Source organism: Cyprinodon tularosa, unplaced genomic scaffold (genome assembly GCF_016077235.1).
Source record: "Cyprinodon tularosa strain WSP-4 unplaced genomic scaffold, ASM1607723v1 ctg915, whole genome shotgun sequence".
Classification (NCBI taxonomy): Eukaryota; Metazoa; Chordata; class Actinopteri; order Cyprinodontiformes; family Cyprinodontidae; genus Cyprinodon; species Cyprinodon tularosa.
In genome coordinates, this window is record NW_024039691.1 from 135,640 (window position 1) to 150,710 (window position 15,071).

Sequence of the window (15,071 nt, forward strand, 5' to 3'; positions counted from 1 at the left end):
ATACTGGAGAATTAATAACCAATATCCAGCTATGGACATTTTTCCAGTAATGGATGTTTGAAAATGATGATTGTTCCTTATGTTCCTAACAGAGCACTTCGCTCTCAATCTGCAGGTTTACTAGTGGTTCCTAGAATTTCTAAAAGTAGAATGGGAGGCAGATCTTTTAGTTCTCAGGCTCCTCTCCTTTGGAACCAACTACCAGTTTTAGTCCGTGAGGCAGACACCCTGTCTACTTTTAAGGCTAGGCTTAAAACTTTCATTTTTGATAAAGCTTCTAGTTAGAGTGGCTCAGGTTATCCTGAGCTATCTCTATAGTTATGCTGCTATAGGCTTAGACTTTTGGAGGACATAGGGACCCCCATTTCATCATTCTGCTTCATTCTCTCTCTGTTCTCCTATTCTGCAGAATCTGTTAGTTCAATCTCTAACCTTCTGCTCTCTCTGCTTTTCCTCAGAGTAGCTTTGCCTCGTCTGTTCCTGTTTGGCTGTGACGTCATCCTGGAAAAAAACATCAGCTGTGCTGCTTCTATCAACACCCTTGTTAATAGATGTTGGAGATCGGCCTGTTTTCCAGTGTGGTCCTGTTTCTCTGACCGTGACTGAGTGGATGTGCTCTCTTCGTCCTCTGGCATGGGAGCTGCCTTGGAGCTCGTCTGCCTGGCTGTGTGTTTCCTGGACGGGGCCGCCTTTTACAGCTGCTTTTTGTATCTCTGCTTCTGTCTCCTTGAACCCCAGTGGGCCTCGGCAGATGGCCGCTCACACTGAGCCTGGTTCTGCTGGAGGTTTCTTCCTGTTAAAAGGGAGTTTTTCCTCTCCACTGTCGCTACAAGCATGCTTAGTGTGGGGGATTGTATTTGAGTCAATGAGTCGATGCAATCAACTGGTTTTCCTTAGATAGAAAACTTTGTATCAATTTGACTGTATGATCTGGTTGAACTGTAAAGTGCCTTGAGATGACATGTGTTGTGAATTTGGCGCTATATAAATAAACTGAATTGAATTGAATTGAATTGAATTGAAAATAGCAGCAACATCAGAGATGTGCAGAATGACAGCAGCAGGTTATTTAACTGACTAAGGTAGAAACTGAGCAGAATCAGCCTGAATGGAAGAACTGGTTGAGGTTGTTGGGAACAGTGGTGGTTCTAGAGTCTTCCAGCTGCTGGGAGGAAGGACCTGTGATAACGCCCCCTGGTGCATTTGAGGTGCAGCAGTCTTTCACTGAAGGAGCTGTCCAGTTCAGCACCAGCTTCATGCATGGGGGGGGGGGGGGGGGGGGTGGAGATGTTCATTTAGTTAGGATCCGTCTGTTTCCCACCTCCTGCTCTGAGTCCAGAGGGCATCCAATCACAGCTGGCCTTCCTGATCAGCTGATCCAGCCGCTTCCTCTCAGCTACAGATGAGCCGCTGCTCCAACAGACAGCTCCATAGAAGATGGCTGATGCCACAGCAGTCAGAGAAGGTCTTTAGGAGCGCCCCCTGCTGTCCAACTGACAGCTCCATAGAAGACCCTTAACCCCACACTGCTCCCCAAGGAGATGGGTTAAATGCAGAGAGGGAATTTCTCCAATGTGAGATCAATGAAGTTTAAAGCCTCAACAGAGTCCTAGAAGGTCTTTAGGAGCCCCCCCTCAGTCTCCTCAGCAGGAAGAGTCTCTGACCTTTCTGATCCAGAGCCTCAGTGTTGGGAGTCCAGTCCAGTTTGTCTTCAGGTGAACACAGAGGTACTTAGAAGAGTCCACTATCACAGTGTCCGTTCCCTGGATGTTCACCAGTGGCAGTGGGTGGATCTGCTTCTGTGAAAGTCCACCACTAGCTCCTTGGTTTTCCCTGCATTAATCAGATGGTGGTTCTGCTGGAACCAGACCACAAAGTTCTGTTGTCTTTTCTATAATTCTTTAACAATCCTATATGTTCAGTTCTATTCAGTTTATTTCTATAGCGCCAATTCACAACACATGTTATCTCAGGTCACCTTACAGTTCAACCAGATCATTCAGTCAGACTGTATGATCTGATAGAGCCCATCAGAGTAATAACTAACACGAGTCTTTCACAATAACCTCTCCCTTTGCTTTTCACTGATTAGACCATTTTCAGTTCAGCCTCAGACTAGACAACGTTTAATAATCAGCTCTGCGTGGTTTCATGCTAATTCTGGAGAATTCATCAGATAAACACAGAGTAAGGGTAGAGATCAGTCAGACAGGAGAATAGCAGGTTTTAAACACAGCAGTTTGCTCTCAATGAGCTCGGACATGGCGGTGTAGATGCATGCATGGGCGCAGTGTTGGTCTGATCCAGGCTGAAACAGCCTAATAAGCACATGCAGAAATATTTCACTTTAGGCCAGTTTGTCAATGGTTGCAATGCGGTGATCAAAGTACCTCCAGGATGTTCAGTAATGAAAATTGCAGCATAGTTGTCATCAAGAAAGACTCAGACAAATCCCTGCAGGGCTCTGCTGCACGGCCAAACACACCTGGCCACCCTGCTCAGCCTGGAAGCCTGTAATTGTCACCATGATGCCAGCATTGTGCACCATCAGTATTGATCCCACACATATGATTGCACATGAGAGCTGATTCATCCAGAAGGAATGGATGATGGGCTGTGATCTCTAACACCGCATTGTGGCCTCTTATCACGTTTCTAAGAAGAACAGAGACCATTTTTCTATTCAGTGCTGTGTTGCTGGAGTGATTGAGATGGGCTGATGAACGCTATGATTTGGTGCAATTACCTCTTAAAGATAACAATCTGGTGTGAGTTTTGGGTTCTGGAGTGCAGTGTTTACAATACAGCAGACGGCATGATTGCAGATAAGTTCCAGGGGAAAATCAGGCATTGGTGTCAAAAACAAGAGGCGTATTGAGTATAATGACAACATTACGGCCGGCTAGCACCATGCACAGCTCATATTTATGATGGGAACTTAGCAGCAGTATCTTAGATCCCATACAGTCAAACTGTTAAACCTGCTTCTAAATAAGGGCATTCTGTAAATGAGGCTGAAAATGTCACAGTTCAGGCTAAATCTGGATCTTTGGCTCTGAAAAAAAGGAAAATAGCAAATATAACAAATTATTCTATGCAATAAGACAATAACATCAGTTCATCAATGTCCTAATCTGTCCATTTGATAAATGTTGCCTTTACCATAAGACAACTAAGTGATTTTATTTGGAAATAATTAGCACACTTTCTCCTTTCATGATTTTAAACAGCAATTTTCCTTTTTCATTTCCTTGTAAAGTCCTTGAAGAGTCTTCCAGGTGTCTGGAAGAGTGTCCATCTGGTGTGGACGGCTTTTTTAGAACCCTCCTTTCTGGCTTTGCTGCTAGTTAAACATACTGAGTTCTCTTCTAAACTGATGACTGAACATTTTCCTTCAGGATTTCCTGCTAAGGAGTATAATCCCTGTATTACACAGAAATCCTGGCCCTGAAGCAGCACAGCATCCCCGCGTTATCACACTGCCTTCACCGTGTCAGGATGATGTAATTAGGTCATAGTTCATACCAGAAAGAACCATGGCTCCTCTGCAGTTGGTCTGATCAGCATATTTTTTCCTCACTAAGGTGTTTCAGGCGTGTTGGTTTGGGTCGGAGGAGGCATCGCCGTGGATCTCTCCTTTTCTGCTCATCTCTTTTTGTTCTGGCTGAAATATAAACACTCAGCTACTCGATGGCCGTCAGTCCTGCAGCACTTCAGACCTTCACTGCATTATTTTCTGACCTCCTGGATAAGCTGTTGCCGCATAGTTGGAGTCATTTTGTGAAAAATGGCTCTCACCACAGTTGGCTGGAGTCCCACAGCTCTTCAAATGGCCTCATATCTCCTTCTAGACGGATAGATGTCAATGACTCTGATTCTCATCTGTTGGTAAGTGTCTTTGGATCAAAGTCTGATGTGTTGCTTTCTGAGATCATTAAGCCTACTTCATACTGTCTTCTATTTAAATGAATCCCTGATGCTGTTTGCAGGTTTTTGTCTATGTGTCTTTGTTGCAGCAGGGATTAGCTGGCAGGTGCGCCTCTCGCCAGCTGCAGCCTATCAGGCTCATCAGGAGGCAGCGTGAAGGTTTCATGAGAGGAGGCTCGTCAGATTGTGCTTCACCTCAAAGCAGCAATCAGACTCCTTGCTGCTGAAATCTTTTCTCTTCCAAGTAATGTGCCTCTTATTCTCTCGGTGTCTCTGAGTCGCTTCTCCTCGCCTCCTCTCAGACGGCCTCCTTACATATGGCTCCTCTCCTGCTCCCTGGAAACCGCTCTGCCCCGAGCAGAAACTGAGTCAGACAGGAAACATGGACAGAAAGCAGCATAGCTCTCCTCTCTGTCTGCATAAATCAGCCTGAGCATCATCACCTCTTCCCTCTGTTTCTGGTCTCATCAGCCCCAGAAACCACAGTCAGACGGAGAACCGAATGACCTCAGACTCTGAAACCATGAAGCCTTCCTGCTCATTGATTCTCCTTTCATCCTTCCTGGAATAAATCATCCAAATCGTTGCTTTTAAAAACGTCTCAAGCTTGTTTGTTGATTCTTTCCTGTTAAAGAAAGCAAACAGATTGAGCTTCAGGACATCTGCAGGAAAACCTCAAAAATTATCCCAGACTTTTCATGACTGTGCTGAAAGATGGCCCCTTATTCTGGACAGACCATCCATCTGTCCACTGGTTCCAGATTTATCCAGTTTAATGTGTCTTTAACTGTAATGTGCTTCATTTCATGATTATAGCAGCCATGGATGGACTGCAGGTAAAGGAACTTAAGTTTAAATAATGACTCTTTTCCTGTTCTTGTTCCTTCAGAGTGAAACCTAAATCATTCAGATATTTCTCAATGATTTATTTCCATTCAGCGCCTCCTATTAATGCCTTTAAACCAGCCTTTCCTTTGAGTTTGGTCGTAATCCCAGAGAACGCTTATATCTCCAGCAGGTAGATATCTTCCTCCAAACCTCCAGACTGAAATGACATATCCTCTTAGTGAGGCCCCTCATCCAACCAGCAGGCTGCAGGACGTTTCCCAGGCTGGCAGGGAAACCATACAGGAACCACTCCATCCAGCTTCCTGGGCTGGTTTCCTGCATCAGCTGCAGAGGTTTAACCTATGAACAAAACTACCTGCTGAGGTGAGTTCAGGGAACCGCCTCTCCTAATGGGTTAAATTCACCTTTTATTAGCTCCCAACTGAAAAGAGAATGGAAACATTTTAAGTTAGTTAAATGAACGATGATAATGCTGCAGGATTTACAGAGTTATAGTTTTTACACATTTTCAGCTCTTTATTTTATTTCTTTTATTGATGAAGGGCATTAATTCTGTTGGAGAGTCAGAGGACAGGTCTGTTACTACGCTGTTCCTGTTTTAACAGGCGTCAGATGAGCTTTAGAGCCTTTAGTCTGGTTAGTGCTAAATGCTAAATGCTAAATGTTGTTGAACACAAAGGTCTGGACCTTTCATCCTTTCATCCTTCCATTGAAGAAGCTGCACGTCTTACCTGGGATGTATTGCTAACAGTCTTACAGCAGCGTGTTCTCTATGTTTCAGCACCGTTTGTGAATTTTCATTTTAATAGTCGACAAACATCCCAATCAGAAGGCCTATTAAGGTTTTCTATGGACAGGTTTCCAGTCCATTACAGAACTACTGTATTGTGCACTGTTTAGTATCTCACTACAACTGATTAGCTCACCATGCATTCGATATTAAGGGGTCCCTTAAGTACTATTCAAACCCATTTTCTCAGCCAAGTAGGAGTAGACCGAGTCATTAGCCTCGGCCTGCATGCCATTGGTTTCAAATGGAAGAGTCTGCAGGGGGTCTTGTCGTTTAATTTCTCCACATTATCAAAATTGTTTTCACAACATTGATCAGATTATAGCCCTGTGGGAGCTTCTTACAGCTTAGTGCAAACAACTCTGCAATTTAGGGCCAGGAAGGCAGCTTTAGGTGAAGCAGTTATGGCTGAAAGCTTTGGTTTTTAGTGGCTCTAACATATTTCTTTGTTTTATTTTAGGATGAAAAATAACATTTCACAGGTTAGAAGATCTCTGTGGGGAAATTAATGACATTTATGCAAAGTTGACAGTAAAAGTGAAGAGATGAAGGAAAACAGGTGTTTCAGTGATCCTCCCCTCTTCTGTTACAGATGATGTTCCTGAAAGGTTCTTCAGAGGAGAAACCACCTCAGCATGGATCCTCTGCATCTCCTCCGTTCACTGATCCATCACCATCAGTGATGAAGCTGCACCAGTTTTAATATCCTCAACCATGAGGATGACGAAAATATTTCGTCTTTTTTCCATGAGGAAAAATTGTTTCAAGAAAATAAAAATATGATGAAAATAAAAATGATTTTAAACACTTTACTACTTCTAACAAAACTGCTCTTTACAGATGATGATCTTTTCCTGCTCAGTTTAAAACTTATTTTGATATTTGAACATCATACAGGGAAAGAAAAAGGCACAGAGACAATTAGTGTAGTTTTACTGGTGAGGAGAGTAGGGAGAGGCCGCACAGTACAGATCTCCACCCCACTCTGGCGGTTTCCACGTCCTCCTCGCAATTTATTCAAGCCAGGGATCCCTGGTTACTACAGCTGAGTCTCAGCATACATGTCCTCTAAATCTCAAGGTTCAGTCACAGTTTAAGTAGGTGTAGCAGGTCTAAGCAGGGAGCCAGAGGAAACACGTCCTCAAAAAGCAGGGACAGGATCCACTGGTCCCCGAACCAAACCACCTCCGGCCCTTGGCTATAAATCCTGTCCATGAATGTTATGAACAGAACTGGTAACGGTTGGCAGTCCTGCCAGAGTCCAACATGCAAACAATGAAGCCAAAGGGTGATCCCCCCAGTCCCCCTTCTTATGCAGAGGAACCACCATCCCAGTCTGCCAATCCAGGCCCTTGTCCCAGACTACGAGATTTTGGAGAGGCGTGTCAGTCATGACATCCCCACAACATCCAGAGCTCTGAGTTCCTCAGGGTGAATCCCCTCCACACCCTAAGCCTCACCATTTAGCAGGAACCATGAAGAGAGAGGATACTGGCTGCTATTGACAAGAGCTCAGAAATAAAAGATTTATCTTGAGGAATGATTTGGACGCCATAGTTTAGATGGCTGAGAAGAGTTAGCAAACTGTTGTTAGGAACACGTGCAAATATCGGTAAGCAGAGACAGCAATTGCTTACAGGCCCACAACCTCTTAGGGGCCCCATCACTGACACCTGGTAGGCCCCCCACGCAATGTTAGACTAGGACGTCTCTTTGCAGATCTATTCATTTGTCTTAAACCCTCCTGATCCTCAAGTGCAGGGTTCGTACACCTTTTCCAAAGTCAAAATCAAGCACTTTTCAAGCACTTTCAAGATCCACTTTAAAACTTTTTCCAGTACCTTACATCACCTTAAATTACATACCAATACATAGTCAAAATTATTACTCGGATGATCAAAGAAAATTACTTCTCTGCCATGGCGTAGTAATATAACCAACCAGAGGGTGTCGCAATTCAGTATTATCAGCCGTAGAGTTATCAATGCTGTTTTAAGGTCTGCGCCTGGCAATGAATCAAAACTTCGTTTTTTTTTTGTTTGTTTTTTTGGAACGTTGGCGAGGCGGTAGCGTGAGTTTGGCGAGGCGGCCGCCTCAGCAAGATAGTGCTGCGGGAAACACTGTAATACTAACATTACATCATCACACCGTACTCTCAGTCACTCAGAAACTTAGCCTGTGAATTCCTAGCTAGCAGTTACTAGCGTAAACAAATAGGCGCTAACGTTAACGTGTACTAGGCTACTTCAGTTGGCTTACTTGAGTCTATGACTCACCCTTCATGTGACTCGACAGCGCAGACTCACCCATTGTGAAAAGCTGCACATCTATTTTGCAGACTTTACGAGAGGCAACTCGTGGGGTTTGTCCCCGTTTAATCCATAATTTGTATTTTTCATCTTCCAGCCAACGTTCATTGAAACGACAACGTCCCAGCATGGTGCCGTAGTGGTTTCATGGGGGCGGAGTCACACATGGAAAAAGACTGGCAGATCGCAGTCACACATAAGCGAGCAGGTTTCATTTTCAGGCTCTCCAACATTTTATTTCTCCATTTAATAAACACACGATTCATTTAGATAGGGATTTGTTGCGAAAGAAAAAGTTACAATTTCAAGCATTTCATCCAAAATATAAGCACTTTACAAACCTTGAAAACACAACGTCAAAATGCAAGCATTTTCAAGGATTTCCAGCACCCGTACGAACCCTGCAAGTGACTGACCAAACCGCACATGCCATATTCCTACAAGATGGTGAGCCGTTTAAACATAGCTAAGCAGACAGTGGTACTTTTAATTACTATTCTAAAAACTGTGTATAGTTCATTAGACGGTTGGTAAAAAAATAAACTCATATAATATGTTTCAAATCGCAATAAAGATCTTAAAAGAGCGATGTATTTGAGTATCTTAGTTTTTATAATACAACTTGGAATTATGGGTAATACAGACCATAGATTAAAACCATAACCGTTATGTACAAAGTATTAGCAATGATAGATACCAAAAAGAGGAACTTAGGCGGATTCCAGAAAAGAAAAAGGAAAGAAGAGCTGCTAGAAGAACGGACAAAACTCCCCAAAATAAACACATCCTTTCAAAGAACCAAAGAGGGAGAGGAGGGCGCTGCTGCTACAGTCAGTGAAGATGCAATTCAAGGTGCGCAGTCGAAGCAGAGAGAGAGTTGGGCTTCACAAAATGTTTATTTAAGATGGAACTGCAGAGAACAGCATGTGGGTCTAAAGGTTAGGCTGCTGAAGCTCCTGCTGCTGAAGCTGCTGAGGCTCCTGCTGCTGAAGCTCCTGCTGCTGAGACTCCTGCTGCTGAAGCTCCTGCTGCTGAGACTCCTGCTGCTGAAGCTCCTGCTGCTGAGACTCCTGCTGTTGGGGCTCCTGCTGCTGGAACTCCTGCTGCTGGGGCTCCTGCTGCTGAAACTCCTGCTGCTGGGGCTCCTGCTGCTGAGACTCCTGCTGTTGAGGCTCCTGCTGCTGAAACTCCTGCTGCTGGGGCTCCTGCTGCTGAGACTCCTGCTGTTGGGGCTCCTGCTGCTGAAACTCCTGCTGCTGGGGTTCCTGCTGCTGCGACTCCTGCTGTTGGGGCTCCTGTTGCTGAAACTCCTGCTGCTGGGGCTCCTGCTGCTGAAACTCCTGCTGTTGGGGCTCCTGCTGCTGAAACTCCTGCTGCTGGGGCTCCTGCTGCTGAAACTCCTGCTGCTGGGGCTCCTGCTGCTGAGACTCCTGCTGTTGGGGCTCCTGCTGCTGAGACTCCTGCTGCTGGGGTTCCTGCTGCTGCGACTCCTGCTGTTGGGGCTCCTGCTGCTGAAACTCCTGCTGCTGGGGCTCCTGCTGCTGGGGCTCCTGGTGCTGTGGCTCCTGCTGCTGAGGCTCCTGCTGCTGAGACTCCTGCTGTTGGGGCTCCTGCTGCTGAGACTCCTGCTGCTGGGGTTCCTGCTGCTGCGACTCCTGCAGTTGGGGCTCCTGCTGCTGAAACTCCTGCTGCTGAAGCTCCTGCTGCTGGGGCTCCTGCTGCTGAGACTCCTGCTGCTGAAGCTCCTGCTGCTGAAGCTCCTGCTGCTGGGGCTCCTGCTGCTGAGGCTCCTGCTGCTGAAGCTCCTGCTGCTGGGGCTCCTGCTGCTGGGGCTCCTGCTGCTGGGGCTCCTGCTGATGAGGCTCCTGCTGCTGAAGCTCCTGCTACTGAGGCTCCTGCTTCTGAGACTCCTGCTGCTCGGGCTCCCGGTGCTGGGGCTCCTCCTGCTGGAGCTCCTGCTGCTGAGACTCCTGCTGCTGAGACTCCTGCTGCTGGGGCTCCTGCTGCTGAGACTACTGTTGCTGAGACTCCTGCTGCTGAGGCTCCTGGTGCTGAGGCTCCTGCTGCTGAGACTCCTGCTGCTGAGGCTCCTGGTGCTGAGGCTCCTGCTGCTGAGGCTCCTGCACTCTAAAAAATTATATAATGGTTCAACTTAAAAAAATTGAGGTAACAATTTGCATGGACCTTTTTAAGTACTTACAACTCAAACATTATCAACTATATATCAAGAAACTTTTATAGTTCAACAAACTTAATTTTTTTAGTATAACCAATATGATTTAGATTGATTTCTAAATGCTTAATAATGCTGATTGAACTTATTATTACTAAACTTTTTGAAGGAAAATAAAGTTTTGGTGTTAGTTATATAAGCTAACATAACTTCTTTGTTTTGAGTCATTTCTACTCAAAAAGGTCTATGCAGATTATTAACTCAATTATTTAGAGTACTATGAAATTGTTTCACCCAAGTTTGCGAAAAAAACAAGACATTTTATTCTTTTGCTCTTTTTATTGCAAAAAACTAACACGCATTCAAATGGTCATTTTTACCATTAGTGCAAAAGATAACATTTCTAAAATATAGTCAGAAAAAAAATCTTGAGGATGTCATGAGCAGCAGCAAAACAAGACAATAAATCAGGTTAATCCAGGTACAATAAAATTATTCTTAACATATTCAAATGAATTATCTGGATTTTGGTGAGATAATCTTAACTGAATCCAGCCATCTCCAGCTGGCTTTCAAACCATCCAGCCCAAGGAATATCTTCTGACATTTTTAAGGACTTTTGGGTAGTTGAGGTTAGAGGTGTACATAAGTCCCATCAGTAATGCACAGGCTCTGGGTGGATCAAGGTCTTGAAGGACTTCTGTTCCCTCAATCACAATCCATGCTCTGTCTCCGTCAGATGCTGTGGTCCCTCCAATGATTATCCTTATCACTTCACTCGTAATGCCCTCTTCATCCTAAGTCAGAATCAGTATCAATATTTAAAGTCCATACATCTTTTAAGCCTGCTAAATACAGATTCAAACATCCACATTTACTAACAGTTGTGCTTGAAAGTTTACATTCTCTACCATTAAATAAAAGGCTAAAATCAACAATAGTAATTCAAATGACAAGAAACCGAAAGAAGTAATAATAGATAAACATCTGCTTTTCCTGATGTGTCAAACTTGCAAATTTTACATGTCCAATTCATTTTAAAAGAGAACAGTGTTTCTAAAACTTGAGTTTAACTTTAAAGTGACTGCTGTTTAAGTGTGATAATAAATCTAGATGACTTGTCTAAAGCCCATATCGTCTCTCTTTTGACAATGGCAACATCTAAATGAAAGAAAAAAAAACTATGGTTTTACAAAATGGCTTTGTGGGTGAAACTTAATGAAACTCTCAAGTGATTTAGAAAACAAAAATGTGCCAGCTGCCTCACTATGAAATGTAGATTGTAATGCACAAACAAAACAGAACCAAAAAGATATGTAAAAATGAACTACTACCCTAAATGTTTAACAATTTAGGAAAACTAATCTTGAGACGGTTAAAATGAGAAGAAAAAAAAACGTGTCAGTGTGCTGGCTTCACAAACTGCTTTCACTGACTTGAATACAGAATTTTGTTTCACAGGGATGAAAAAATCACTTTCAAAACAATGCTCCTGCTGCTGAGACTCCTGCTGCTGAAGCTCCTGCTGCTGGAGCTCCTGCTGCTGTGTAGTAAAGGTTATTGGACCCAAAAAGAAGAGCCAAATTGTAAAGCCCTAGATGTAACATCAGAGGCATTCCTAAGAGCTAATGAGTCTGATGACGCCACCGACAAAGTAAGATGAAAACGATAAAAGAATTTGAAGCAACTTCAGGTAAAAAATAATTTCTTTTATTAATCAACAATTGGAACAAATCTATAGTTGGCATGGACATAAATAGATGTGAATTTTACTTTAACAGATTGAAGAGAGAATGAGAAACCAGGAACAGAGACATGAGATGCGACTGATGCAATGATGTCTCAGTAACCAGCCGTTACAGCCGCTGACCCCTGCATCCCATTTGACTTCCTTATCCAACTTTTCTAATCGTGGATCATATCGGCCGTTGTAGAAAATGTAAATTGTAGAATTTTTCAATATAACAAAATAGTTTCAGTTTTCTTAACTGACTTTTTCAAGTTATATAACGCATCAGTAAAGTGTAAAGGTATATATGAAACTTAACTTTAAGAAACTATTTACAAGACATAAAATATTTCACTCATTGTAAGGCTAATTTTGATTTGTAAAATAATGACACATTCTGCTGAGACATTTCTAATATTGTGGGCATTGTCAGTATCAGGATTATTATCTCAAACGATGAACTAGTTAATCTCTGGTTGATTCGCCTCAATGGCCGACTAATCAAGGAAATCATCTCCTTGGCTCTGCGGTGTGTAGGTACCGCAGGCAGCTATGACGTTCTGGACATTTGATGTCTTGTTGTCGATTCGCTTTAAATTCCTTCTCCACCTCCCAAAGGCATTCACTACCATCCTGTTCCGGCTATGGATGAGGTTGTACTTTATAACTAATAACTTAAACATCACAAAAGCCAACCATATAAACATGAGTTAAAATCAGCTATTTTTTCTGCAATTATTACCTGAAGTTTTTAATTGAATGTCTGTCTTACTACATACAGGTGCTGGTCATAAAATTAGAATATCATGAAAAAGTAGATTGATTTCAGTAATTCCATTTAAAAAGTGAAACTTGTATATTATATTCATACATTACATACAAACTCATATATTTCAGATGTTTATTTTGTTTAATTTTGATGATTACAAATGACAACAAATGAAAATCTCAAATTCATCATATCAGAAAATTAGAATATTACTGAAGACCAATAAAAACAAAGGATTTATAGAAATGTTGGCCAACTGAAAAGTATGAACATGAAAAGTATGAGCATGTACAGCACTCAGTATTTAGTTGGGCCTCCTTTGGCCTGTATTACTGCAGCAATGCGGCGTGGCATGGAGTCGATCAGTCTGTGGCACTGCTCAGGTGTTATGATAGCCCAGGTTGCTCTAATAGTGGCTTTTAGCTCTTCTGAATTGTTGGGTCTGGTGTATTGCATCTTCTTCTTCACAATACCCCATAGATTTTCTATGGGGTTAAGGTCAGGAGAGTTTGCTGGCCAATTAAGAACAGGGATACCATGGTCCTTCAACCAGGTACTGGTAGCTTTGGCACTGTGTGCAGGTGCCAAGTCCTGTTGGAAAATGAAATCTGCATCTCCAAAAAGTTGGTCAGCTGCAGGAAGCATGAAGTGCTCTAAAACTTCCTGGTATGTGGCTGCGTTGACCCTGGACCTCAGAAAACACAATGGACCAACACCAGCAGATGACATGGCACCCCAAACCATCACTGACTGTGGAAACTTTACACTGGACTTCAAGCAACGTGGATGAAGTGCCTCTCTTCTTTTCCTCCAGACTCTGGGACCTTGATTTCCAAAGGAAATGCAAAATTTACTTTCATCAGAGAACATGACTTTGGACCACTCACCAGCAGTCCAGTCCTGTTTCTCTTTAGCCCAGGCAAGACGCTTCTGACGCTGTCTGTGGTTCAAGAGTGGCTTGACACAAGGAATGCGACAGCAGAAACCCATGTCTTTCATACGTCTGTGTGTGGTGGTTCTTGAAGCACTCACTCCAGCTGCAGTCCACTCTTTGTGAATCTCCCCCACATTTTTGAAGGGGTTTTGTTTCACAATCCTCTCCAGGGTGCGGTTATCTCTCTTGCTTGTACACTTTTTTCGACCACATCTTTTCCTTCCCTTCGCCTCTCTATTAATGTGCTTGGACACTGAGCTCTGTGAACAGCCAGCCTCTTTAGCGATGACCTTTTGTGTCTTGCCCTCCTTGTGCAAGGTGTCGATGGTCGTCTTTTGGACAACTGTCAAGTCAGCAGTCTTCCCCATGATTGTGTAGCCTATAGAACTAGACTGAAAGACCATTTAAAAGGCTTTTGCAGGTGGTTTGAGTTAATTAGCTGATTAGAGTGTGGCACCAGGGGCCATCAATTTTGAACCTTTTCACAATATTCTAATTTTCTGATATGATGAATTTGAGATTTTCATTTGTTGTCATTTGTAATCATCAAAATTAAACAAAATAAACATCTGAAATATATGAGTTTGTATGTAATGTATGAATATAATATACAAGTTTCACTTTTTAAATGGAATTACTGAAATCAATCTACTTTTTCATGATATTCTAATTTTATGACCAGCACCTGTACATTCACCAGTGTTCGTTCCGCTCTTTGTCCAAACACTTCAGTAAGCACAACAAAAATAAGGAAGACTTTGATAAAAATTTAACAATATGACATAAAACTCTGTAATCATTACTTTTTAGAGATTCATAAACATCCTAGCTTCCCTACCGTGCCACATGATTTCCAGTGATGATTCTGCTTAGCAGGGATGGACCTCAACCTCCGTCATTGTTTCCTGCATCTGGAAGCCCGGATTAGACCATCATTTGTCGTATCCACTTCCCAAAATTCCACCATCAGCTGTAGCTGATTGGTGGAATGATATCCCTGCGGATGTTGGATAAGGGAGCAGACCCTGAGGAGAATGCTGGAAACATGAGAGAAGTCAGGGTTTGTTGTTTTTTGAGGTGCAGAGGAGGAAGAGTGTTAACTTGCTGCCTGAGCTACTGGTATGGATTCCTGTTTAGTTCAGGGAGAGTTGAAGACAAGTGGCGGTATAGAACTTGTCTACCTCGCATGTGGGAATGCCAGGCAGGGAAGGTTTTGATGAGGATCTGGTGAAGTTGGAAAATCTGGGAGCCCAATGAGGCCCAGTGGAACAAAGGGGTTTCTGAACGGTTCTGGGCAGTCCATGGAACTGAGATGTTCACAGTTGTACTTTGGATGGATGTTGACCTGATGATGGACTGCATGGCCGAGCTTGAGGGTTGAAAATCAGGGAGCGCAGGTGTTTATGGCTTGGAAGTAATTTTGTTCCAGAAGGAGGAGAGTTGAAAAGACTTTTGTTGGAGTCGAAAGAGTTGAGCTGTGGAGCTGCGTTGGGTTCCCTGAAGAGTCAGAGTGTGAAGCCAAAAGTTGTGAGTCTCACTCTTTACAAACATCCCAGACTGTGGACAAAATGTACCAGGTTCATGAAGCATA